Source organism: Anomalospiza imberbis, unplaced genomic scaffold (assembly GCF_031753505.1).
Source record: "Anomalospiza imberbis isolate Cuckoo-Finch-1a 21T00152 unplaced genomic scaffold, ASM3175350v1 scaffold_55, whole genome shotgun sequence".
In the NCBI taxonomy this organism is placed as follows: domain Eukaryota; kingdom Metazoa; phylum Chordata; class Aves; order Passeriformes; family Viduidae; genus Anomalospiza; species Anomalospiza imberbis.
In genome coordinates this window covers 636,305-662,330 of record NW_027100162.1, presented here as the reverse complement: position 1 = coordinate 662,330, position 26,026 = coordinate 636,305, and the positions used below count along the sequence as shown (strand labels likewise).

The window sequence follows — 26,026 nt, the reverse complement described above, 5'->3', positions numbered from 1 at the left end:
ACACAGACACATTTATGTATTAATGGACAATTTTTTAAAGGAGATAGATTTCTTGTTGCTTTGAATGTAGATTACACCTCCACAGGCACAGAGATGTGACACTGATGCTGTCTTCTTTAGCTACAACAAATGCTCTCCAGTTAGTTATGTTTCATCTATGTCAGCACCCTGCCCTTACGGGAGCTATTTCTGCTCTGTTTTTCAAACTTATGTCTTCCTATGCATTGCAGAATTGCACTCAGGATGGTGTGATGGGACAGGCTGTAAACCCTTCATCGGGGCTTATGATACGTTTATCATGAGTTTAACACCCAGAGGAATTTATTGAGTAAGCAGAATGACATGCTATTTATTTACAAGCTTCTCTTTTGCTAGATTTGCATGCCACTGTGCATGCTATTCCACTGTGTAGAGATGTGTCTGGATGTGTTTGTGTGAGAGAGATGGAGGAAGCAAGATCAAGGGATCTTGACAACATTTTTATAAATTCCGGAAACAGTTGCACTCACTGAAGCCAATGAATACAGAAACTGAAAACCTGACATGAGTTATGGAAGTTAGCAGTAAAACCCTCCTAACATACAGCCAGCCTTCTCACAGCTAGGCCTTTTGAGATAATTCCCAAAAGCAGCGTATACCATATGGCAATGGCATTTATTGTGGATTTGGCACTCACGATTAGTGAATTCCTCTCAACTTCAAAAGCAGATAGCCTTTGGCAAAATCCTGATGGATGCATTTGGCAGGTAGAGAGGGGGAGAAAAAAAATTATTGAAGTCAACACAGGAAAAAAAGAAATGTCTGAAATCTTAGTTTAGAATAGTGGCAGAGACCTGCTGGGAGTGGTTGGGAAAATGCCTGAGCTCGTTTAAAAAGACAATGAGCAGATGATTGATATTTAGGCCCTGACCCAAACTTTTATTAGCAACTTTATAAACCTTTCAGTTTGGCTTGAGGGATACCGTTTCCTGTCCAAACTTATCCACCTATATCCCTGTAGGGGGGCAAATCAACAACAGATACAGATGCAAAATAGCACATAAACCTTAATTTGGAGAGCTGTGATGGAACTGAAAAACCAGAAGAAAGAGAATTATGAGAATTTATTGTGCCTTGTCTTACTTTTCTTGGCGGGGGTGGAAGGTGTGTATTTTTCCACATGGATCAAGAAAAAATTCATTGCAGTTTTTCACACTTACGTATTGTAAATTATACCAGTATGGCTTATCATAATTAAACCATATTTTTGTTGTTGATATCAGGATGTCAGATGTGTTGAATATTTAATAAAGTTGTCAGAATTAAGTCCATCTTGCTTCCCCCAAGTGTTTCAGACAAAATAATTCCAAGGTTTCTGTAAGATGTAGGAGAAATGAGCTGTCTTGCCAGTTCTCATAAGATTGTTAGTCATGTCACTGACAAGTCCTGGCATCTCTGTTCTTTGGAATTCAGACTTGAAATATCATGAGGAGGAGAATACAAGGTTCTTTCCCTTCTTTGTGGAAAACAGACGAAAACTGGCAACATCAGGCAGTTCCAGAAAGCTGGTCACATGTGTGTGTTTGAAGGGAAGTTTTCATTCTCTTCCAGGTGCAGTGTGTTTATGGCATAGATCCATCTTCCCAGAGGAGCTGAGCATTTGCTGGGGCAGGAGAGCTGAAAGTAAGCAAGATTTTGCTCCACAGTTACTGAATCTCCCAGCTGCATCAGTCAATGGTGGATGGGGAAGAGGGAGAGGGTGGGGTAGTTAAAGATGTGTCTGTAACTGCAGGAGTGCTTCAAGAAACCACAGCATGTCACAGCTCCTTTGTGTTCAGACAGCAATTAAAATTTTAGACCTTCTCTTAATGGCAGTTACAGGTTTTCATCTTCTCTGGGTTTTCATCTTCAGAAGTGGGAATCTGTGCTGGAAATGTTAAGATATTCCAGCGAGTCATGTGGGGATCAATGCAGTACAATGCATTTCCTTTATTGCATGCCCTACTCTAAAAATGTGTTCTAAAAAATTGTGCATGTATAAAACTAAAGCTACACACAACTCAACTGAAATGTGTTGTAATACAGAATCAAAGTCATATATTCTCCACCTCTGTCAATATAATACACTATGATCTTTAATCACATATCCTTTATTCCCACATTTTCCCTGATCCATTAGTTGAAAAATTTTCTTCTTCACTTATACTTAACTTTTAGATACTGATTCATGTCATTACTATCCCAGAAATTGTCACTGCTTGCTCTTGTGATGTTTTTAGGGTGCTCGCTCTGCAGAGACCTTACTTAATCTATGCATCTTAGATACTTCTACAAGTTTGAGGTGCTTCTATTATTATGTTATAGCTTTAATATACGGAGGAGCTCACAAATTGTCTTCTAGTAGAAGATTGACATCTTTAGAAAACCAGGGGATGAATTATTCCTGATTTTAATACTCTTTGTCTAGCTCTGCTTTCAGTCTAAGAGAAACTGTGTGTATTTATCATTCATTTTCGTGCACCTGGACATAGCCTGTGACCTTCATCCAAACTGCAGAACTCCTTAAGCACAGAAGTGACATTCAGCTTCCCTAAGAAGTGCATCCTCCTTGTCTGCTGCATCATTTAACGTGCTCATTCCAACGTCTAGAGCAGATGCAGAAGGTTTTCATATACCAGTCTCATTCATTAATGTCATTTTCAGGACAGCATCAGTTTTGTTACTAAAGAATGGAAGAGTCTGTGTCCTAATTCATGTATGTTTAATTCATACAGTGTAGACAGTCGTGTCTCTATCTTCTGAGTAATAATATTTTTTAATTAATTGAGAGGTACTTCCATACATATTTTCTGAGTGTATCTCTAGGTTCTACTTTATAGGGAAAAGTAGACTATAGCCAAACCAGAAGATTGATTGCCGTCTCAGGAAAAAAAACCAAAAATTAAACATTTTTCACTTTGTGGCTATCCTAAAATTTCCCTGCAGAAATGCAGATTCCTAACTGCAAATGTAACCCTATTGATTTGATTTACTTTGCTGATTTTCATGGACATCTTAGTTAGTGTAGTCTTTTTTTCTCAGTGAATGCAGTTATTTTACAGAAGTGTGCACCCTGGTTTATTGGCTGAGGGAGATGCCCCAGCCCAGATTTGGATGTTGTCCCCAGTGACATCCACAAACATATATCATTCCCATGTGGGAATGTGGCCACGCCCCAGAGCATACCATGCTTGCTGTGAGCAGTGGTGACTTGGTCACAGAACCAGGAATCCTCCACTGTGACACAGTACATAGGAAAAAGCACAACTGAAGGTAACCTTTGGCTTTTAAAAGAGGATTTACTTAGCACTGTTAAAAACAACTATGGTAGTAATATCAATCTAATCAACAAGAGCATTATTCTCAGCTGATTTGTTTTTCTCCACATTGAATGAGCTAAGATGCAGTCTCACTCCCACTGAAGTCATGGCAAGTTTTTGGCCACTGAAGTAAATTGAAGCAAGATCAAATTCACACTCCTCACTTTCTTCATCTTGCATAAGTAAACTGAAGACAGGCAGTTCTTTCTCCTCTGCTGAAGGGCGACAGTGCAAAAATCATCAGCTCCACATGGAAATTAGCCACGTTTAAAGCATTGTTTAGTTTCATGCAGTGTTTTGCACACAGGATTTTCTTTCCCCTAAGAGTGATCCATTCTTTTACCGTGGTGAAAAAGCAAACAGAGAACATTTTGGTGCCGGGAATTCTTTTGAAAATTTGACTGGATGAGTACACTTGCTTAAAGTTCAGAAATGGTCCTTTGAACATGCTACTTTACAATGTCATGCAGTCTGTTCTCTATTGTTTTTGCTTTAAACCTGTTTCATTTTATAACTGAGGAGATGCTTGACTGTTGCATCAGAGCAGTTAGTTTGTTCAGTTTCAGTACAGCTGGCTTATCTCCATGTAACGCATCATTTAATTATCCATACAAAACATAGGTAAAACTATGTACAGCTCCTTGAGCCTCACTCAAACTGTCTGTGACACTGCAGTAATCCCAGTTCCCTGACGGGGTGTTGCACAACTATGACTGGTTGGAACGTGTTAAACTGGTGATGTAGAAGAGAGCCTAGAAATGAGTTTGCATTTTGCAGCTGTGCTTGCTCTGCTGGAAGAGGAAGCAAAACCAGACAAAGCCCTGCTCCTGTGGTAGTATCAGCAGCTGTAAATCTTATGAAAATCAAGGAAAGTGTGTTGAGTGAAGAAATGGTGTTTTCCTCTTGTTTGTTATTTAATTAATTTTTGGTGGTTTGTTATCTCTCAGAAAAATCTATCTCAGATTCCTTTGCGGAAAAACATGAAGTGTTTATGTGAGAGTGAAGATCCTACTACTGGAAGATTGTATAGTTACGCAAAAGAATTTGCCTGTTTTGTCTCAAAAATGCTTTCTGGAGGCAGTTATCATTGAGACTTATAATATACCCGAGATTGATGATGGATGGGCACTACTGTCCATGCAAGGAAAGGCTCTCGTATGTGCATAAACTAAATATAAATGTGAAGGCATTTATAAATAGAAAAACCAGCAAATTTCTTACAGACTTTTTTTTTTCTTTTTTTAAGCTAGTGAACTTGAAGGTCAGATCCAACTATATGTTGCATTTTCTGTCATATAATTATCATATATATAATGTCCTGGAGAGCAGCTTCCAGTCACTGACATCAACAGTTTACATAGCAGTTGAACTAAGAATAACCTGGGAGAACTGACCCATATCAACCTCTTAAGTGTAAACTGTAGCTCACAACAGTTTTTGTGTTTTCATGGTCACAGAAGGGCCTCAATTGGGTAAAGGAAGAATTGTGTTCAAAAAACACAGAACTATTCTGCTGAGTGTTCACTTTATTAAATCTTGGAAAATGAGAGGAAACAAATCTGGAAGAGTGATACTTGGCAAATAATTTTTGCTCCTTTGTAAAAAGAAAGAAGGGACAACATCAAAAACAGCTTCCCTAGAAGAATGCGGGGAAGATACATGATAAGTGGCATCAGCTCGGAAGAGAGTTTAAAACTCTTTATTGGAATACTTTTACTAATGACATCTGTTAAGCAAATCCAATTCAGAGCAGTTTTAGCCATCCCAACATTATTCTGCTACACACCAAGGGGAGAGCGTGATCAGCCTGACGTCAGTGTCTGTCTAGCAGTGGCCATCTGTGGTCACGATGCAGGTACTCAAGTCACATCCTGTTTCCCTTTCCTCCCTCCCCATTTCTGCAGTTCCATTTAGAGATGAGTTCCCCAAAGAAAGGTCGAGGAGTATAATCTCTCCTGTACTCACAGTCCTTTGGAGATAAATACACAAAGAGATGGCAGAAAGAGACAGAAGTTCCTTTCTCAGTCAAAGAGATTGGCTAACACTGTTTAAGGGAGACAATTCTGAAGATGGTGGGAGTGACAGAGGTACATCTTTGCACAAATTTGAAAACACAGACATTCTACTTTCTGAACAAAATCCTGGCCATACCAGAATTTTGCACGGTGTTGAACCACAGAGTTTGAGAGCTAAGAGGTTATTGAAGGCATCAAAATTTTGTAATTAAATTATCTGGCCTTTTTAGGATGGTATTACCTCTTCCTGTGCATCATCCAGGCAACCTGGATTTCTTCCAGAAAGAAAGAAATCTCACTAAATCTGTAACAGAGCATTAGCTTACATGACATCCTACCCCAAAGTAGTAAGTATAAATACTACTAATAAAAAATGTCCCCCACCAGTATTAAATAAAAGCCTGCAATTGTACACTGAGAACATCCCTGGGTCATGTCACCCAGATTTGAATTTGACAAGGGTTGTGTGTGAGGGTGCTTGTGCTGCTCTGTCAAGGGAAGCTCTGGTGTTCCCAGGTTCCCGAGGGATGGATCTGCACTTGGTGTCTGTTGGGGCTCGGGGTGCCCAGGGCCACGATGAGTTCCCTGACTGGGCTGGGGACGGCGGGCGGGGCTGGCCTGTGCCGCGCTCTGGGTTCTGGGACATCGCAGGCGCCGTGTCACAATGGGGGCAGCTAGAAAAGGCCCCAGCGGGTGCCGCTGCCCCAGTAGAGCCTGGGCAAGCGGTGAGTGCACAGCAGTGAGGAGACGGGGCTGGGGGCTGGAGGAGGGCTGGGGGAGAAGCGCCGGTACCTGGGGCTGCCCCCGCATCCAGGGCCCAGCCCCGGCGGGAGCGCCTCGCTGAGGGCGCGCTGCTTGCTGGGGCAGCGGTGCGGGCCTTGCCAGCTGCCGGGGGCCCTCTCCTTCCTGCCGCCACATCCCTGCTGCTCCTGCCCCTCATTGTCCGTCTCCATTCCGGCCCCACTGAACCCCTTCTGTGTGTCCTCCTGCAGACCATGGCTTTACTGTCACTGCTCTTCGTGCTCGTGCAAAGCCTGATCCAGTACCCCCAGCCGGCTGGGGATGGGCTGGATGAGGCCACGCACCAGCGAATGAAGGAGCGTCAGGAGCTGCTGGCCCGTGAGATGGCTCAGCTGCTGCAGGAGCTGGAGCGGGGGCCCCTGGAGCAGCAGGACGAGGGCTGGGGAGCCATGCTCTTTGGTGCCCTGCAGCAGTGGCCGTTCTGGGTTCTTGCTGGCGTCCTGCTCTTCTTGGGCCTGTGGTTTAGCTGCAGGAGAAGGAGCTGTGACACCAGCAGCAGCAGCAAGGACCAGAGCTCCTGCAAGACCTTGGGAGATGAGAAGAACAGAGCAGAAAGAAGACAGCACTGATCCAGAGGAAGGTGGAGAAAACACTGACGTGACTGTGGAGGCAGATGAGAGCAGCACTGAAAATGACAGAGAAGGCAGTCCTGTGGCTGTAGGTGAAGGAGACAGTGATGATGCCATTGAAGGCAATGATGATGTGAAGGTGAAGGAAGATCTTTGAGCATCTGGCCCGAGATCCTGCTGCCCCCCTAGAGGCGCTGAAAGCTTATGGTCGGCTGCGACTTCGCCTCTGGATGCTGTTCTCCAGCCACTGAGAGGAGTTCCCTGCACAGAGCTGTGCTGGGGGGGTCACACCCGATGGCAGCCACGTGAACGCTGCGTAATTGTTGCATTTGTCACTGGCAATCCTGAAGCTGCTTTCCTGCTCCTGCGGAAGGAAGATGCTGCAGCACATGGATTCGTTGTGCAGACACATCTCTGAGTGGCCTTGCCCTTCACCTTCCAGTTACGACGGTGCTGTTGCCTAAGTCTATGAGGCAGAAACTGGCTCCACCTGCACATCCTCACAGAAGAACAGTGAAGTTGATGGAGGTTGCTAGAAATATCTCGAAGACAGCAACCTAGTCTGTTAGGGACTTAATGTAGTCATTTCATGAGCTGTATCTTTAATTAGACTTGTTTCTTAGCATTCCCTCCAGATGCCCTTTAGTCTTGTCAGTGTATAACTATTCTGCAAAGTTACCCTTAGTGTAGAGAAATACCCTACTGTAGTTGCTTGTCTGCTTTTAAATAATATTTGAGTATCTATGTTTGAGAAATTAATAAAAGAATATAAGTTTCTCAAATTGCCTGAAATGTGTCATTCTTTGAATTTAACCCTCTGTATTTAGAGAATGTCCTTCCTATACCCCTATCTGAAATAAAAACTTGTTGCAAACAGAGATGTTGGATATATGAAGTATGCTGTCTCTCAAGCATTTCCATAGAAACGCTTGAAGCTTGAAGTGAAAATGCCCTGAAGTGCCTGAAATTTTGCAGCAGAGTACTCCTGAATTTTTAGGAATATTTGGAAAAGTTTTCTTCACACAGTCACTTTTATACGCTCCTGGGGAACAATTCAGTCCTAAGAGTTGAAGTCAGAGAAGTCCCTAACTGCAAAACATGTGGTTTAATACATCTTCTTTTTTGTCTTCTCATAACCAAGGTTTTGGTACAAAATTGTGACAGTAGAAAGTAATTTTTCTGTTTTTCTCTTTTCTCTATTCCTGGTTATCTGTGTCCTTTCGGAGAGGCCCTGCTGGTCTATTAATATAACCTTTTCCACCAGGCCTATATAATATTGTCTAGCAGTGAGAGCCACTTTCCATGCACAGCTTTATCCATGGTGAGATGCAGTCAAAAAAAATATGATTTACTTCTTGCCATACATAGTAGAGATTCATGGTCGTTTCGAAGTATTTATTCTCTTTGTCTTTGTACCAATACATCAAAGAACAAACAGTGAGATTGCAGGGTGACATCTCAGAGTCTTCTGTGACATCACAGAGCAGCTGTCTGACATCACAGGGTGACATCTCAGAGCTGGCTCTGTGACATCACAAGGGCTGTGTGACATCACAGGAGGTTGTATGACATCGCAGGGGCTGTGTGACATCATGGGGGCTGTGTGAGGTCACTGGGGAGGTGACTCTGCCCCAGCCCCCCCTCCCAGTTCCCCCAGAGAAGTCCAACGCTGCTCGTGCACAGCGGGGTCCCCTGTCCCCCCGGGTCCCCCCGCCCCCGGCGCCGCAGCCTCCCCCAGAGGATGTTCCACGAGATCGAGCCCAGAGCCTGACACAGGGCCATGGGGGGCGGGACAGGGGACAGGGACCCCCCGGCAGCGTCCCCGTGTCCCCCAGGGCCAGAGCCTGGCCCAGGGTCCTTCACCCTGTTACCAACGAGGGCTTGAGAGTGCTGAAAAAATCCCCAGCAAGGGAGCAGCAAAAACCAGATTTAATATTGAGCAACAGCACCACAAAGTTCCTTGGCAAGAGCCACTCTGCTCCTGACTGGACACTTCAGGCACACCAAGGAAACAAAGCAACAACAAAACCAAACAGAATCCAGGCAATCAAACCAGAAATGAACCAAGAACTGTCCCTGTCTGAGTGTGAGACACAAGGAAAGGAGGGCAAGGATAAAAGGAATGCAGGCCCAAGAGCTTGCAGAGCTCAAACTTACACAGGACTTAACTTATACCTTAACCTTAACTTCCACCTTCAACTTCACAATTTAGCAAAAGAACAGCACTTTACAGTATTTAACCTAACTTATAACCTATGACTTTGCAATTTAACTGAGAAATAACATTTAACAATATACAACTTGGCTTTTATTTTAAACGTAACAACTTAGCAAAGAACAACTCTTAGCACAAATTAACTTAGCTTAGACCTTGTGATTTAACCCTACTGACAGGCCTGACTGGCTCAGCTATCCAAGGCACTCAGACCCCTCAGAGAGCAGCATTTCTGCCACATTTCCCAAGCACAGGCACTCCTGTGTGCACACAGACACAAAGAGTCAGTGCATGGCACCTGTGAGAAATTCCCCTGAGGGCAGGGAAATGCTCCCTGCCGATGCTTTGGCATCGCCCCAGCAGGGGAAGGGTTGAGCCTGGAGGAGTGGGGGGATCGGCCCAGGCTCCCTCGTTGTTGGGGATCCCCGAGGGCAGCAAACGGGAGAGTTCCCGGCTCGGAGAGGCCCCACTCCGAGGGAGTCGCTGGCCCAGGAGAGCTCCAAGGGGCTCCTTTTGGAGCGCTGTCTGTAGGGCCCCAAGAGAGGGGCTTCAGTGCCAGCAATGTTTCATCCTGGCCGCACTTGGCATCCACAGCTTTCTTTGGCAGGGTGAGAACAGGGATGTTGTGCCACCGAGGGAACAAAAACACTTCCCGGGGCTGCTCCTAAAGCAGCCAGGAGCTGGCAGGGCAGCAGCAGTGCCTGGAGCAGACAGTGTTTGTGATGAGCTCCAAGGAGCTGAGCCCAGGGGCTGTTGGCCAAGGCCGAGGCCCAGCGAGCATTTCTCAGCTGGCAGGGCGGCTGGAGAAGGTGGAGGCAGGGGAATAATTCACGCCCTCAGTGTGCTCCCAGTCGCTCCCAGTATTTCCATGTCCGTGCCCCAAGTGCTGCTCCCAGCCCTGATCCCTGGGGATGGGAATGTCCCGCTCCCTTGCCGGGGCAGGGTCACACCTGAGCCAGGTGTGCAGGGCAGGCCCTTGCCCTGACCCCCAGCACTGTCCCAGCTGCAGGATCTGCTTCCCACCGGCCTCTTCCTCCTGCGGCCCCGAGCCCAGCTTGGTGCTGAACAAAGGGGCTGGGCCGGGGCCATCCCCCGGCGGGGGCTGCACACCCCCCTGCCCCCTCCCCAAATTCCCTCTGGGGGAGCAGGAGCTGGGGCTGGAGCCCTGTAGGGAGGGACAAGGGGGTGACAATGGGATGGGGGGTGGTGTCACACACGCTCTGGGGGGACACACACGGCCCCGGGGACCCCCCCATATCTTCTGCAGAGCCAGGACGATGAACCCCACCATGGAGCCACTGACCTCTGGCAGTATCTTGAGGGTGGGGTCTGGTGGCAGCTTTGGGAGTCTGGGGGAGTCACAACCACCCAAAAACGCCCTCCTAGCCCCACAGCCACTCCCAGACTCCTCAAACCACCCCACAGCTCCCAGCCAGGACCCCCCACCACCAACTACTCCCTGCAAGATAAATGACCCCAAGAACCACCAAAACCCGTTTCCATCTCCCCCAGGACCCACCCAAATTCTCTGCAAGCCACACAGCCCTGTCAGGGACCCAAATCTCCCTCACAGACCCTGCCAAGCCCCCTCCCAGCACCACAAATGCCCACAGGATTGACAGAAGCCCTTCCCAATCCCCCCAGGAGCCCCTAAACTCCCACCTCCCATGGCACTGACCAGGAGAGGTTGGTGGACAGGAACATTTACAGCCAGGATCAGCTCGGGCACTTCAGCAGTGATTTGGGCGCTTTGGGGGAACATCCCGGCTAGGGAGAGCCAGGCCAGGGACTGGGACAGACAATTAGAATTCTTGGAGAACAGGCGGGCTCAGGTGGACACCTTTTGCCGGCATACCTATGAGATTGTGGACATGTCCCCTGGCTTTGATAGCTTCAGAACACCCAAATCCTCCCAAATATTCTATTGAACCAACCCCAAATTCACCCCCAAATCCTGGTAAATGGTGCAGCTTTAGATCTCTTTGCTCAATTTCTTTATTTTCACCCCAGTTTTGGTTGTTTAGACAGGGTGAGGAAAGACATTATTGAAATGGAAAAGACCTCCAAGATCATGCAGCACTGCTTGATGCCACCAGAAGAAATAACTGGACAGAGTGGATGAGATTTTTTGGCGTGTGAAGTCAAGAAATCGCTTCCTCCCAATGAATTTCCAGTTTAGATCAGAGTCCTGATGGGTGTTCCTGCCTCTGTGTTCATCCAGGTGCCTATGGGATCCAGGAGGACGTGGAGACCACCTTCCAGGTGTCTTTTCAGCAGGGATCACTGGGAATGTGGGTCACCAGGGCTCTGACCAAAGTGGGTCCTCCCATGGGGGATGGAGTTGGAGCAGGGCACGAAGCTCTTCCCACAGCTGAGGCATTTGCAGGGTTTCCCTTACCGGTGCCTCTGTTGGTGTTGGGTCAAGGTAGAGCTCCTGGAGAATCTCTTCCCACACTGGGGACACTCGTAGGGCCTCTCCCCAGTGTGGATGCGCCGGTGGGTGACGAGGTGGGACTTTTGTTTGAAGCCCTTCCCACAGCTGGGGCAGCGGAAGGGCCTCTCCTCGTGTGAATCCGCTGATGTACAAGGAAATGGGAGCTGGTCAGAAACCTCTTCTGTCACTGGGCACACTCATAGGGCCGCTCCACAGTGTGGATCATTTGGTGGATGATCAGCTGGGACTTTTGGCTGAAGGTCATCCCACATTCCCCACACTTGTATGGTCTTTCCCCAGTGTGGATCCTCTGGTGGCTGAACAAGGGGGACCTCTGGCTGAAGCTCTTCCCACATTCCCCACACTCATAGGGCTGTTCCCCAGTGTGGATCCTCTGGTGGCAGATCAAGTGGGATCTGCAGCTGAAGCTCATCCCACATTCCTAACATTCCTAGGGCCTCTCCCAGGTGTGGATGCGCTGGTGGGTGACGAGGTGGGACTTTTGTTTGAAGCCCTTCCCACAGTTAGGGCACCGGAAAGGCCTCTCCTCCATGTGAATCCGCTGGTGCCTGAGGAGACTGGAGCTGGTCTGAAACCTCTTCTGACACTCAGGACACTCATAGGGCCTCTCCCCAGTGTGCATGCCTTGGTGGGTGACGAGGTGGGAGCTGCAGCTGAAGCCCTTCCCACACTCCCCACACTCATAGGGCCATTCCCCGGTGTGGATCATCTGGTGCTGGATCAGGTGGGAGCTCTGCCTGAAGCTCTTCCCACACTCCAAGCACTTGTAGGGCTTCTCCCCATGGTGAACCTGCTCATGGCCCACCAGCTCCGAGCTCTGGCTGAAGCTCTGTCCACCTTCCTGGCACAGGATGCCAGGGCTTTTTGGGCTCCCGGGGTCCCTTCTCCCCTCCCTCTCTGCTTTGGGCTGCAGGGGCTCCAAGGAGTCCTCCCTGCCCCTCTCCAGGCTGTTGGGGTCCCGCCAATGACGGCGCTCCCCCCTCTCTGGGCTCCCCACTTTGGGCTTCTGGGGGACACAGGGCTCTGCTCCTCCAGGCTGCTGCCTCTGCCGGCAGCTGCCACCGGGACCCCCCAGTATCCCCCCAAGGGGCCTTTTCCGCTCAGCTTTGCAGTTCTTCATTCTCCAAACATCCCCCCCAAAACCCAACCCAGGGACCCCCCCAGGATATCTGGGCTGAGCTCCCCATCCCCAGTCACCCATGGGATGAGGGGGTGATGGTCCCAGAGGGGCTGCGAATTCAGGGAGGGCTCCAGCTCATGGTTCCTTTTTCTTTTCCTGATCCTCCTTTGTCCCTCCTCTTCCTATTCGTCCCATGCCTCCTCTTCCCTCCCTCCTCCTCCTCCCCCAGGAGCAGTGACACCCTTGGTGCCCCGTTCCCGCAGCCCTGGCAGCCCGCGGCAGGAGCGGGGATGGAGCCGGGACAGGTCGGGATGGGCAGCGCGGGGCTCTCGGCTGCTCCCACTCGCTGGGGGCGGGGGGAACCCGGCCCGGGCAAAAGGAGAGGCAAACTGGGGAAACTGGGGGCTGCACATCCAAACTGGGCCTTGCTGGGGACCCTGCCAGGGGACTGCCAGCCCTTGGGGCTCCTCTCGGGAGATCCGGGAGGGGGGAACACAGAGAGGGCTGGGAGATCCCAGGAATGGCAGCACTGGGAGTGACTTTTTTATACTGGGATCGTACTGGGATCATACTGGGAGCAGCTGGGCCCATGCTGGGGCAGACTGCGGTCACACCGAGGGAGACTGGGATCATATTGGGATCATACTGGGATCACACTGGGACAGAGTAGGAGCCTGCAGCGGGCAATTGAGACCATGCTGGCGCAAATAGGATACACTGGGAGTGACTGGGATCATTCTGAGTTTGACTGTGAGCAACTGGGAGCAACTGGGATCATGCTATGAGCAAGTGGGAGGAACTGGGAGTCACTGGGTGCATGCTGGGGGTGACTGGAAACAACTGGGCTTCTACTGGGATCAACTGGGATCATGCTGGGGGTGACAGGGATCATATTGGCAGTGAGTGCAACTACACTGAGGCTGAGTGGGAGTGGTTGTGAACAAATGGGATCATGCTGGAAGGAACTGGGAGTGACTGGGAGTATGCTGGAAGGAACACTGGGAGAGACTGGGAGTGACTGGAACAAAAGTGAGGGTGAAAGGGAGCAATTGGAACCATGTGGGGCACAACTGGTTCATACTGGCAGTGACTGGGAGCACACTGGGCTCATCTCTGGACCATACTGGGAAGGACTGGACTAATACTGGGAGTGTCTGAGAGTGACTGGGAACACACCAGGCACATCATCCCCCATACTGGGTGTGACTGGGAGCAACTGGGAACACACGGGATGAAAGTGGGAGCAACAGGGACTGTGCTTGTGCAAATTGTATCATAACGGGGAATTACTGGGAGCAACTGGGCTCCTGCTGGGAGTAGCCCCTGGCGGCCCCGGGAGCCCCGCACCCCTTTCCCGGCCATGCCGCCCCTCCAGCCCCAGCACCCCCCATTGCCGGGGTGCCGGCACTGCCAGGGGCCCCCCCTCTCGGGGTCCCCACTGGGGCTTCTCCCGGGGAGAAGAGCCGCGGCTCTCCCGGGGCTCCCCAAAACCGGTGTCCCCCCGACGGGGCTCTGCTGCCCTCACCGCCCACCGGGACCCCCGAAAAACACCTCCCGGGGACCCCCTGATGTCCCCCCGAGGGCCAGCTGCAGCTTGGCTTTGGAGCCCTGCCAGTTCCAAACATCCCCCCAAAATCCCCAAATCCAGGGAGCCCCGGGATATTTGGGCCGAGCTCCCCCTCCCCGGGCACCTGCGGGATGGGGGCGATGCTCCCGGGGTGCTGCGAGCTCAGGCAGCGCCAGGGCCACGCGATTCCTTCTCTCCTCTCCTCCGGCTGCTCCCTGCTGCCGCTGCGCCTCTTCCTCCCTCCCTCCTCCTCCTCCCCCGCTCCCGAAGCCCCCACAGCCGCGGGAGGGGCGGGGATGGAGCCGGGACAGGTCGGAACGCAGAGAGGGCTGGGGGGGATGCTAGGAGTGGCAGTGCCTGGGCTGTCCTGGGATCATACTGGGAGCGGCTCCTGGGTGACCGAGTTCTATTGGGATCATACTGGGATCGTACTGGGAGTGAGGAGGAGCAGCGCGATGGATCCAGCGCTGGGGCTGGGGGCGCTCCTGGGGCCCCGGGGGGACAGCGAGAGGTGAGGGGGACCCCCGGCACCGGGACTCCTTGGTCGCCCATTCCGGAGCACCGAGGGGCCCCTGAACCCCCATTCCCGGGCGCCGCCATCCCCCCCCGCACCCCCATTCCCGGCTGGGATTCCACCCCGCACCCCCTTATCTGGCACCGGCAACCCCCGCACCCCTTTCCCGGCCATGCCGCCTCTCCCAACCCCCAGAGCCCACTTTTCCTTCACCCAGAGACCCCCTGGACCCCCATTCCTACCTTTCCCAGCGCCCAAACCCTCCTTTCCTCAACACCGAGGACACCTGGGACCCCTATTCCCAGCTACCCCGGTTTTCCCACGTTTTGCTGGGAATGGGGACACCGGGGACGCTTGGAGTCCCCTTTCCCTACGATAGTGACACAATTAAGCTCACCCAAACTCCTCCTGGATCTCCCCTAAGCCCCCTGTGGGGATTCCTGGGAGTTCCCCTGTGTTCCCCCTTTCCCAGGACTTTGGGGGTCCCCCCGACCTGTCCGTGCACCTCCAGATTTCTTCCACAGCCCCCTGTGATGGTGGGGGTGGGGGCCGAGTGCTGGTGCCCCCCTGCCTGCAGCAGATCCAGCGGTGAGGGGAGTTTGGGGGGGTCCCTGAGCATTTGGGGTCCCCTGGGTTTTGGGGTGACCCCCGGGCCCCCCAGGATCTCCCTGAACACGCTGACGCTGCCTGTGTGCAGTGAGAAGGTTCATACCCGGCACGGGGTCCCAGCTCTATCACCGGCATCGCCCAGGAACCCCCAAACCCTCCCGGGAACCCCCAAACACCCAGTGACACCCCGACCTCCCCGGGACCCCAAAACCATCCCTGGGCCCTCCAAAATCTCCCCAAGACCGCAAAAACCCCACACAGACCCCCCCAAACCCTCCCAGGACATCAAAATTCCCACAAGACCTGCCAGCATGCCGCAGACAACCCTGAGAAGGTTCGTAGCTGGCAGGAAGTCCCCATCTCTGTCACCGGCAGGTACCCCAAACCAGCCTTGGGTTTCTCCCTGGGATTGCCCAATCCCCCCCTTCAGGAATCCTGAAAACCCCCGTGGGAACCCCCCAAAAATCCACCGGGACCCTAAAAACCCTCGAGATAGACAAACCCCCCCCAGGAATTCTTCATGAAAGTTTATACCCAGCACGGGGTCCCCATCACCATCATCGGCATCACCCGGGAACCCCCAGATCCTCTCAGGACTCCCAAACCCTCCTGGGACCCCCAAACCCTCCCAGGTACCCCTAAATCCTCCCAGGAGTCCCAACCCTCCCCGGGCTCCGTTGCCGGAATCAGCAGGAGTGGTGTTGGCCTCTTCAGGGGAGTTAGAGTGGGACCCGACCAGAGTGGGGGCCCTTAAACCCCAAAAATCCACCCTGGGGGGCAAAACATCCCCTACAGCGGCTTGGAGTGAGTCCCCCAGAAAAATGTCACTTAAAGCTGTCATGATCATCCCTGAAAAGGGGCTTGTGGGGCTGTGGCCCCACAAACACCTGAAAATGGGGAGGAAAAAAAGACCCTTGGAGGGGTGAGGTCCCCCCAAACATCCCTAAAAAGAGAAAAACTCCTCTTCAGAGGGGCCTGAAGACCCTTCAGGGCACTCGAGGAGGGACAAGATCCCCTCCTCTGCTGGGGCCTCTCCGAGCCGGGAGCTCTCCCGTTGGCGGCTGCCCTCGGGGGAGCCCCGAACGACGGCGGCTCCTGGGCTGAGCCCCCCTCAGCCGGGGCTGTGGAGGGAACTGGGGGGGCTGGGACGGGGCCTGGGGGTCCTGGGGTGACCTGGGGGAGCCTCAGTGAGTCCCACCTCCCCCTGTGCCCCCTCTCCCACCCCCTTCCCATTGTTCCCCCCAAACCTCTGCTCCCCCAGCTGGGTTTGCGGGTGCTGCTACCAACACCCTGACCCACAGGGTGTTAGGTCGTGTTCTGACTCTGTCAGCAGTTTGGTTTTTTTGTTTGTTTGTATTATTGCAGTTATCTTTTAAATTTTCCTAGTAAAGAACTGTTATACCTATTCCCATATCTTTGCCTGAGAGCCTTTTGATTTCAAAATTATAATAATTTGGAGGGAGGGGGTTTGCATTTTCCATTTCCAGGAAGGCTCCTGCCTTCCTTAGCAGACACCTGTCTTTTCAAACCAAGACAGATTTTGGTGCCCAACCTGCAGCACAAGGGCGTCGAGAGGAAAAGGGAATAACAGTTCTTGAGGAACCTAATTTTTGTGTGCTGCTCTAGAAACCTCGTTAAGCGACACCATGCGGTCCAGCTTACCCTGGTTTGGGTAGCAGCACATGGTTGTGGCTGTGCCAGCTCCCCACCGACCTCCAGCCCTGGGAACCTGGAGCAAGCGGAAACCACAACTTTGCAAATGCTACCTGTGCCTTAAGCAAATGGAAAGAGAACTGGGGTGTGAAAAATAAAGCTTGTTTATTTTCAGAAAAACAGCAAAGAAAACACAGAACACATTTACATTGTAAGAATATTTGTAACAACAACTATCTATGGAACATATATACCCAAGAACATATCTAACAAAAGTCTATGAAACGTATTTACAGAAGACAAAAAGAAGCCCTAAAACCTATAGCCTAAAGACAACAACAAACTCTATGATGTACATGCAAAAGGGTGGCATCTCTGTCCGGGATCTCCATCATCCTTGAGGAAAAGCAAGAGGCACAGTCACTCCAATCAGGCAGAGACGGCTCTTCCATGTGCCCCCAGGCTGGCCCAGCAAGCGCAGCACAGGCTGGGGATGGCCACCAGAACCCAATGCACCGGGTCCCACATCCCTGAGCAGGGACCACCCAGCCCAGTCCCAGCCTGGCAGCAGGGGACCCGCTCTGCCTGTGGGGACCACATGCCTGTCCTGCTGCTGGTATTGCTCTTCATCCCAAGATCATGGCCTCTTCCTCATCTTTCTCATCAATGTCTATGTCCTCAAGGTACTCTTCCATTTCCACATCCATCTCCTCTTCCACATCTACCTCCATCTCTTCCTCTCCAGTCTCTTCTCCATCCACTTCCATCTCCTCCTCTGTATCCATCTGCATGTCCACCTCCATCTCTTCCTCTCCACTCTCTTCTCCATCCACTTCCATCTTCTCCTCTGTATCAATCTCCATGTCCACCACCATCGCATCGTCTCCACTCTCTTCCCCATCCACTTCCATGTCCTCCTCTCTATCAGCCTGCATGTCCACCTCCATCTCGTCCTCTCTCTCGGTGACAGCCTGCAGAGGTAGCAACACCTCAGAGTGGGGTCCCTGTCCCACCCCATCCCCACAGAACTCCAGCCCAGCCGGGCAGCTGGGGGGTGTCCACCTCCATGGAATGGCACCGTACCTTCCTCAGGACAAATGTGAGCATCCTGCAGGGACGGATGACAAAATCCAGGCAACAGAGAGCTTTCAGGACTGATGGGAGTATCAGGGCACAGGTGACGAGAAGAGTGACAGGGAGCATGGTGAAGGGTGAGCTGGCACGAGGGCTGGCACAGGGTGGGCTGACACAAGGGCCAGTGGTTGTGTTGTGCTCTTTGCTGGACGCTGGAAGTTCCTGCTGGAACATCACATCTGTGACATCACAGTGGATCTAAAGAGCATCTTGTTCCGAGCTGAGCAATCTTCCCCAGCCCATGCTGCTCACAGCCCTGTTGCCAAGGATGGGGCATCCACAGCCTGGGCCAGTGCCTCAGCAGCCTCCGTGTAAAAGAGCAGCTCCCTCAGATCCAACTTCAATCAGCCTCCTGCAGTTGAAAGCCATCCCCCCTTGTCCTGTTGCCACGGGCCCGGCTGAACACTGTCCCCGTCTTTCCTGTGGGACCCTTCCAGTCCTGCAGAGCTGCACTGAGGCCTCCCCAGTGTCTCCTCTTTCCAGGCTGAGCATCCCCAGCCCCACTTGGACGGCAGTCAGGTAGATCAGGGGGAGTCAAGGCTGAAGTCAAACAGCATCAGGAACTGAGAGGTGGAAGCTTTAGGCCCAGGTTTGCCTCTGTAATAACAGTGGAGGGGAAGATGGTGGGACACTGGCTCTGTTCTTACCGGTGAATATTTTCTTTCTTTATTTTCTCCTTTTCTGTCATGCTGATGCAGGTGTTGCTGTTTGCAAGGAAGCTTGGCACAATATCCATTGTCTTCTCCATTTGTGAAACACCGAGCAGAGTCTGGGCAGGCTGATGATGCAGAGCAAAACCTGCAAATACACCGGTGATCCTGAGCCTGGAGGATGCAGCTAAACCCGGCCAAAAATAATTTCTGGAAAGTCAAGCCTGGTTTACATTTTCTTGAGTTTGGCTATTCCTGAACCGGGGAAGGGGGTTTAAGGGGAGGTGATACCACAGGGTTTCCCCTCCCCCGTTTTTGGGGGGTCTCCCATGGTGCCCCCTCCCCAAAAAGCTCCGCGGGCCCCCTGAAGTGGCTCCTGTTCCACCGGCCGGTGCCCCCTGATCCAGGACAGCCCCCGGTGAGTCTGGGGGCTCTGGGGGGATTTTGGGGGGATTTTGGCAGCATTTTTGGGCGTTGGGAGATTTTGTTGGTAGCTTAGGGGGAATTACTGGATTTTAGAGAGAATTACTGGCTTTGGGGGGTTATGGGACTTTGCAGGGTTTTGTGGAATTGAGGATTTCGATGATTTTTTTAGGGTTTTTTGGGGTTTTTTTTGGGGGGGGGTTTACTGAAATTTTTGGGAGTTTTTTTTTTAATTTTGGTGGGTTTCACTGTGATTTTGTTGGATTCTTTGGGGTTTTGGAGGGTTTTATTGGGATTTTTGGGGGATTTTGGTGGGTTTTAGTGGAATTTTGGGGGGCTTTGGAGTTGTCCCAGGGTGTAGGGGAAGGGCTGAGAGGCACCAACATCTGGTTTAAACCCCTGAAACTCCCAATAAACCCCATGAAATTGCAATTAAATCTCACAAATTCCCATTAGAACACCCTCGAATCCCAATAAAAGCCCACAAAATCCCAATTAAACCCCACAAATCCCCCCAAAAATGTCTCCAAAACCACAACAAGCCCCACAAAATCCTCACGAGACCCAAAGAAATCTTGGCAACACCCAAAAAAACCCACAAAACCCCCCGTAAAATCCCCGCTAAAATTCCTAACAAACCCAAATCCCCAAAGAATCCCACTAAATGCCCCAACAATTCCAATAAAATGCCTCCAAATCCCCTAAACATTCCAATAGAACACAGAAATAATTCCAGAGGATCCCACAAAATCCCAGTAAAACCTTCCAAAAGTCAAAAGAAAACAGAAAAAATTTCAATTAGCCCCAAATACCCCCAGGAAAAAAACTTCTCACTCAAAGCACCAATAAAACCCCTCAAAATCCAAACTCCCCAAAATTCCCCAACTGCCTCCAAACCCAATAATTCTCCCCAAAAACCCCAATAATTCCCTGTAAACTCCCAACACAATTCCCCAAAGCCCAAAAAAGCCCCAGATATCCCAAACCCCTCCCGAGCCCTCCCTGGTCCCTCCCGGTCCCGCCCAGGCCCGTCCGGGGCCGCGGCCAAAACTGCCCGGAGCGGACGCGGAGGTCCCGGAGCCACCCCGGAGCCGATCCCGGGCTCGGCCTCGGGCTCGGCCCCTTTGGGGGATTTTGGGCCGAACCGGGCAGGTTTAGGGTGGGCTTCAGATCCCTTGCGGGGATCCCGAGCCTTTTTGGGTGGATTTTCAGCCCCTGTGGCTGATTTGAGGCTGAATCTGGTGGGGTTTAGGGGGATTTCAGATCCCTTTGGGTGATTTTAGGTCCATATGGGTGAATCTTAATCTTGTGTGCATGATTTTAGGTCCCTTTTTTGTGATTTAGGGTCCATTTAAGTAGTTTTTTTTTGCTTCTTTGGGCAATTTTAGGTCAAACCAAGCCATTAAGGTGATTTTAGGCCAAAGCAGGTACTTTCAGGGTGGATTTTAGCTGCATTTGAGGGATTTAAGGGTGATTTTAAGCCATTTCATGTGTCTTTTAAAACATTTGAGGCAATTTTAGACCCCATTGTTTGGATTTTAGAGCCCTTTGGATACTTTTAATCCCATTTGGCTGATGTCAGGCCGAACCATGTGGATGTAGGTTGCATTTGATGCCCTTTTGGGTGATTTTAAACCAAACCGGGCTTTTTTAGGACAGCGCGTCCCCTTGGCCCCGCTCCTTTCCCCTCACGGTTCTGCCCTTTCCTCGCTCCTTTCCCCTCACGGTTCCACCCTTTCCTCGCTCCTTTCCCCTCATGGTTCAGGATCCCGGAGCGGGGGAGGAGGAGGAGGGAGGGAGGAAGAGGCGCAGCGGCAGCAGGGAGCAGCCGGAGGAGAGGAGGGAAGGAATCGCGTGGCCCTGGCGCTGCCTGAGCTCGCAGCACCCCGGGAGCATCGCCCCCATCCCGCAGGTGCCCGGGGAGGGGGAGCTCGGCCCAAATATCCTGGGGCTGCCTGGGTTTGGGGTTTTTTGCGGGGGATATTTGGAGCTGGCAGGGCTCCAGAGATCAGCCGTGGCGGGCCTTAGGGGGACATCATGGAGTCTTGAGTTCGGGAGCGGCTACACCCGGTATGAGACCAGTCACTCCCAGTATGAGCCTGGTTAAGGTCTTTCAGCTCCTGCCAAAGGTCTGACAGCTCCTAGTGAAGGTCTGACAGCTTCTGCTGAAGGTGTGACACTTCCTGGTGAAGGTCTGACAGCTCCTGTGAAGGTGTGACAGCTCCTAGTGAAGGTCTGACAGCTCCTGGTGAAGTTATGAAACCTCCTAGTGAAGGTCGGACAGCTTCTGGTAAAAATCTGACAGCTCCTGCTGGAGGTCTGACAGCTCTTGCTGAAGCTGTGACAGCTCCTTCTGAAGGTGTGACGGCTCATCCTGGTGGTCTGACAGCTCCTGGTGAAGGTCTGACAGCTCCTACTGAAGGTCTGACAGCTCCTGCTGAAGGTCTGACAGCTCTTTCTGAAGGTGTGACAGCTCCTGGTGAAAGACTGAAAGCTCCTCTTGAAGGTCTGGCAGCTTCTGGTGAAGGTGTGACAGCTCCTGGTGAAGGTCTGACAGCTCCTCCTAAATTCTGACCATTCCTGCCAAAGGTCTGACAACTCCTGCTGAAGGTCTGACAGCTCCTACTGAAGGTCTGACAGCTCCTGCTGAATTTGTGACAGCTCCTAGTGAAGGTGTGACAGCTCCTGGTTAAGGTGTGACAGGTCCTGCTGAAAGTGTGACAGCTCCTTCTGAAGGTCTGGTAGCTTCTGGTGAAGGTGTGACAGCTCCTGGTGAAGTTCTGACAGCTCCTGGTGAACATGTGAAAACTCCTGGTGAAGGTCTGACAGCTCCTGCTGAAGGTCTGACAGCTCCTTCTGAAGGTCTGACACCTCCTGGTGAATGTTCGACAGCTCCTGCTGAAGGTGTGACAGCTCCTGGTGAAAGTGTGACATCTCCAGGTGAATGTTTGACAGCTCCTGCTGAAGGTGTGACAGCTCCTGCTGGAGGTCTGACAGCTCCTTCTGATAATCTGACAGCTCCTGCTGAAGGTGTGACAGCTCCTGGTGAAGGTGGGACAACTCCTAGTGAAGTTGAGACAGCTCCTGCCGAAGTTCTGACAGCTCCTGCTGTCGGTCTGACAGGTCTTGTTTAGGTCTGATAGCTCCTCCTGAAGGTCAGAGAGCTCCTGGTGAAGGTGTGATAGCTTCTGGTGAAGGTCTGACATCTCCTGGTGAAGGTGTGACAGCTCCTGCTGGAGGTGTGACAGGTCTTGGTGAAGGTCTGACAGCTCTTGCTGAAGCTGTGACAGCTCCAGGTGAAGGTGTGACAGCTCCTAGTGAAGGTCTGACAGCTCCTGCTGAAGGTCGGAGAGCTCCTTTGAAGGTCTGACAGCTCCTGGTGAATGTCTGACAGCTTCTGGTGAAGGTCTGACAGCTCTCAGAGCGTCAAATTTACGTGGCTAGAGGGTGGTGTGCAGAAAGGAGACAGAGGAGTCCTGTAAAAGTCCCTTGATTGGCATAAAGGGAGAGCGTGCATCAGGCGTGTGTCCAACGCAGTCTCCCAATCACTTGGATCAAGTAGCCTTCTTTTCTTCTTTCCCGGCTGCATTTTCTTTCATTCCCTTTCCCCCTTGGCTGAGCTACTTGGAAGGTACTCGGGACTTCCCGATCTGCCCATCATGTCCCCCTCATTACGTGCCCTCTATAAAACACACGATCCATGATCATTTCAACTAGCTAAATCAATTGATATTTTTAGTGAGCTTTACTGATTGACATGGACTGCTCCTCAGCCAAGGCCATGCTAAACTCCTGAACTTAGGGAAGAAGAACAAAGACTTTATAGGGTTGTGAGAGACGAGGTGACATTTTGCTGAAGCCAAAAGATTATTCAGCTAAAGAATGAAAGCTGTTGGTTCTATGTGTTGTTGTTTGTGGTTTGGATATATTCTGGTTGGTTTGTTGGGTGTTGCTGGAGAGGGGCGGGGTTGAAGCCCTGACTAAAAAGGAATTCAGATGATGGGGGAGTAGACAGAAAAGCAGGTGGTCAGGAGAGAATGGAAGTGCCCCAGTACCGAGCCAATGGGAAAGGGGACAGGGACTGCCCCAGCCGGGAAATGCCCGAAAATTTTCCACTTTGTTGGAAGGTGTGTGTGTTCTGCTCTCGGGAGGGACATGCAAATTCGGCTCGGCTGAATCGGTATGAATGAACAGTTGTTGCCCTCATTTTTAAAAGTGTTAAGTTTTCTTTTATAGTTATTTTGAAAGTTTTAAAGTTCTCATAAAACTTTCTTAGCCTTCTGATAATGTTTACATATTTCTACTAAAGTTCTCATGCACTGTTCATGCAAATAATGATTGTTTTACATTCTTCTTTGTGGGAGGAGAAAATTAATAGACTGTTAGTTTGACCAGTGTGGTTACAGAAGTGGCAATTTCATCCTCCAATCTACTGCCACTTTTAGAATTCTATATATTGCAAAGTCAGAAATAAAATTAACTCTTTTTCTCTCTTGAACTCATCAAGCTTCTGTGTACTCCTTTGGTGCCAAATAGCAACAAAGTTTCTTTTTGCTTTGAAGACTTTGTCCCCATTTAATTGTGTCAAAAAGCCTGTTCATTTCTAACAGGATTATAAATATTAAGTTCTTCACCCAGGGCAGATTTAAAGCCCAAACTCCCATGTCACGTCCCCCAGACTTCCGGAACATCGCCAGAGCTCCCCCAAACCCTCCTGTCAGCCCCTGGAAACGCCCCAGAGACCTCCCAACCCCTGTTTCAACCCCGCAGCTGTCTGTAACTCCCCCAAAGACCCCACCCCAGCTGCCCATAACTTCCCCAAAGCCCCCCCAAGCCCCATATCACATTCCCTGACCTCAAACAAACCCTTATTCTCCCCCTGCCCCCCTGCAATTTCACTCACACACGGCCATGGCCTGAGGGGACACGCTGGTGGTCTTCAGGTGGGAGCTGGCCAGGGCATCCTGACCAAAGACCTGCGGAGCTTCAGCCTTTGCAGGGGAGGCTGGCAGCAGCTGCACCCCCAAAACAGCCCCTGCAGCCCCCTCAGCCATGCAGCTGCACTGCTGGATGACTGGCTCTACGTGTCTGGAGGTGCAGGGGGGGCTCGGGGCATCCTAGGGTGGGCTGGTGGGATTTTCAAGAGGCTACAGGGCCAAGGGGCCTGGAGGATCTGGAAGTGCTGGGGGAATTTGGGGAAAGGGGAGGTTGGAGGGTTTTGGAGAGCTGTGTCATGACTGGCTCTATGTGTTTGGAAGTGGGAAGGGGTATCAGGGGGTCCGGGGCAATTTCTCGGGGGGCTTTGCAGGGACTATAGTGGCTGGGGGAGCTTCAGGGCATCTTGGGGGTGTGGGAGCATTTTGGAATGAGAGGGTATACGGGAGGGCTGGGGGGCAACGTGTTCTATGTCTTTAGAAGTGGGGAGGGGACTGGGGGCTGATTTTGGAGCCTCCACTGATTACTGGGTGCCCCCCTCCAGCAAAGGGCCAAGGCTGTTTTCTCCTCCCATCTGGGAGGGGGGGTGAGCTTTGAGGATCCCATCTTCAGTCGGGGGGGTCCCTTTGTCACTGAAACTGTGTGAAAATGAAACATCTCCAACAGCAAATTCAGGGTTAGAGAATCAAAGGCGTTACTTTATACTGGTCAGGACGTGCAACAGAAATCATTGCATCTACACATTGCCCGGGTGTGCAGCCAGCAACACACGGGCAGGAGGACACAGATGGCGCTTCCTGGCTGGGAGAGGGCTTGTGGCCATCTCCAGGCACCGGTCTGACAGGGATCCCCGCAGCTCCAGCCCTGCACAGCCACTCTGTCGCCAGCACAAAGGCTTCAGCAGAACCAGCAAAGGCCAAGGGGCTACTTTTCCCTTCCCCACTGCTGGCCTGGGCCGCTTGCTGAGCACAAGGACCCGTTTTTCCCTCTACCCCTGTGCTCTGCAGACCCTGGGCAGCAAATGAAAGATCCTGGGAGTCTGTCTATTACAACATATCCTACATTTTTATGCTAAGGAAAAAGGAAAATAAGGAAAGAACAATGTTGAACAAATGAAACATTGCTTCTGGCTCAGGTGACCCCAGCAGACAGAGCTTCTGGGATCAGTTCTCTGCAGAGCTCCAGCAGTGCAGCCAGCCGAGCCCTGAGAGACGAGGCCGTGTCCTCCATGCCCTGTGGAGCTGATCACGCAGGCTGTCGAAGATGGAATATCGAGCTCTCTCTACTGCCTGGAGGACGTACAGTGTTTGAATTGCCAGGCTTCCGACGGCGACGCTGATGTCATCTGCCATGCCTTCAAGGGCTGAAAGAGAGAGGAACAGAGCCATGGTCAGTTCCCGGATCTGAGGGGACCCGAGGAGACCCCCGTTCCAGGGCCGTGCCAGCTGGCTCTAGCCATGGCCAGCAGGGAGCAGGGACCAACAGGATCAGCCCGAAGCTGCTGGCCACGAATCCCCCAGGTGGCCCTGACGTCTCTGTGTGCTCTGCCCACACCGCCCCTCGTCCGCACAGGGAGCAGAGCCCTCGGCAGCCGGGGCAGGGCTTGCAGCTCCCCCGCCAGCCCCCGCTGACAGCCCGCTGCCCTCACTCACCCTCACAGATGAGCTGGAGCTCTTCCTTCTTCCCCCTGAGGTGCTGCCCGGCCATCCCTGTGAACACAGAGCCTGTCACGGCCCAGCGGCACAGCTCCCTGCCAGCGGCGCTGCCAGCCCTGTGGCCACACGGCCTCCTGGCCCGGCAGGGCTCAGCCCGGGCCCTTGCCGCACGCTGCCGGCCCAGGGCACGGCTGCGAGAGGGCGGCAGCAGCGCCGAGGCCAGGCGGGGCTCCACGGCGCCGGGCCCGGATGGCGCTGCCGGGGCAGCAGCCGGGGCTGGGGCCGAGCTGCGGCGGGGCGGGGAGGGAAGGGGAGCCCGGGCTCACGGCTCACCGATGAACCTGATGGCCTCCTCTCGCAGGGACTGCTGCGG

The 26,026-nt window shown here is 51.9% G+C and overlaps 1 pseudogene; it reads right to left on the bottom strand.

Annotated features, from left to right (window-relative positions):
- Positions 1–11,319: 11,319 nt before the first annotated feature.
- Positions 11,320–26,026, bottom strand: part of LOC137467236 (zinc finger protein 252-like) — a 158,569-nt pseudogene continuing 143,862 nt past the window's right edge.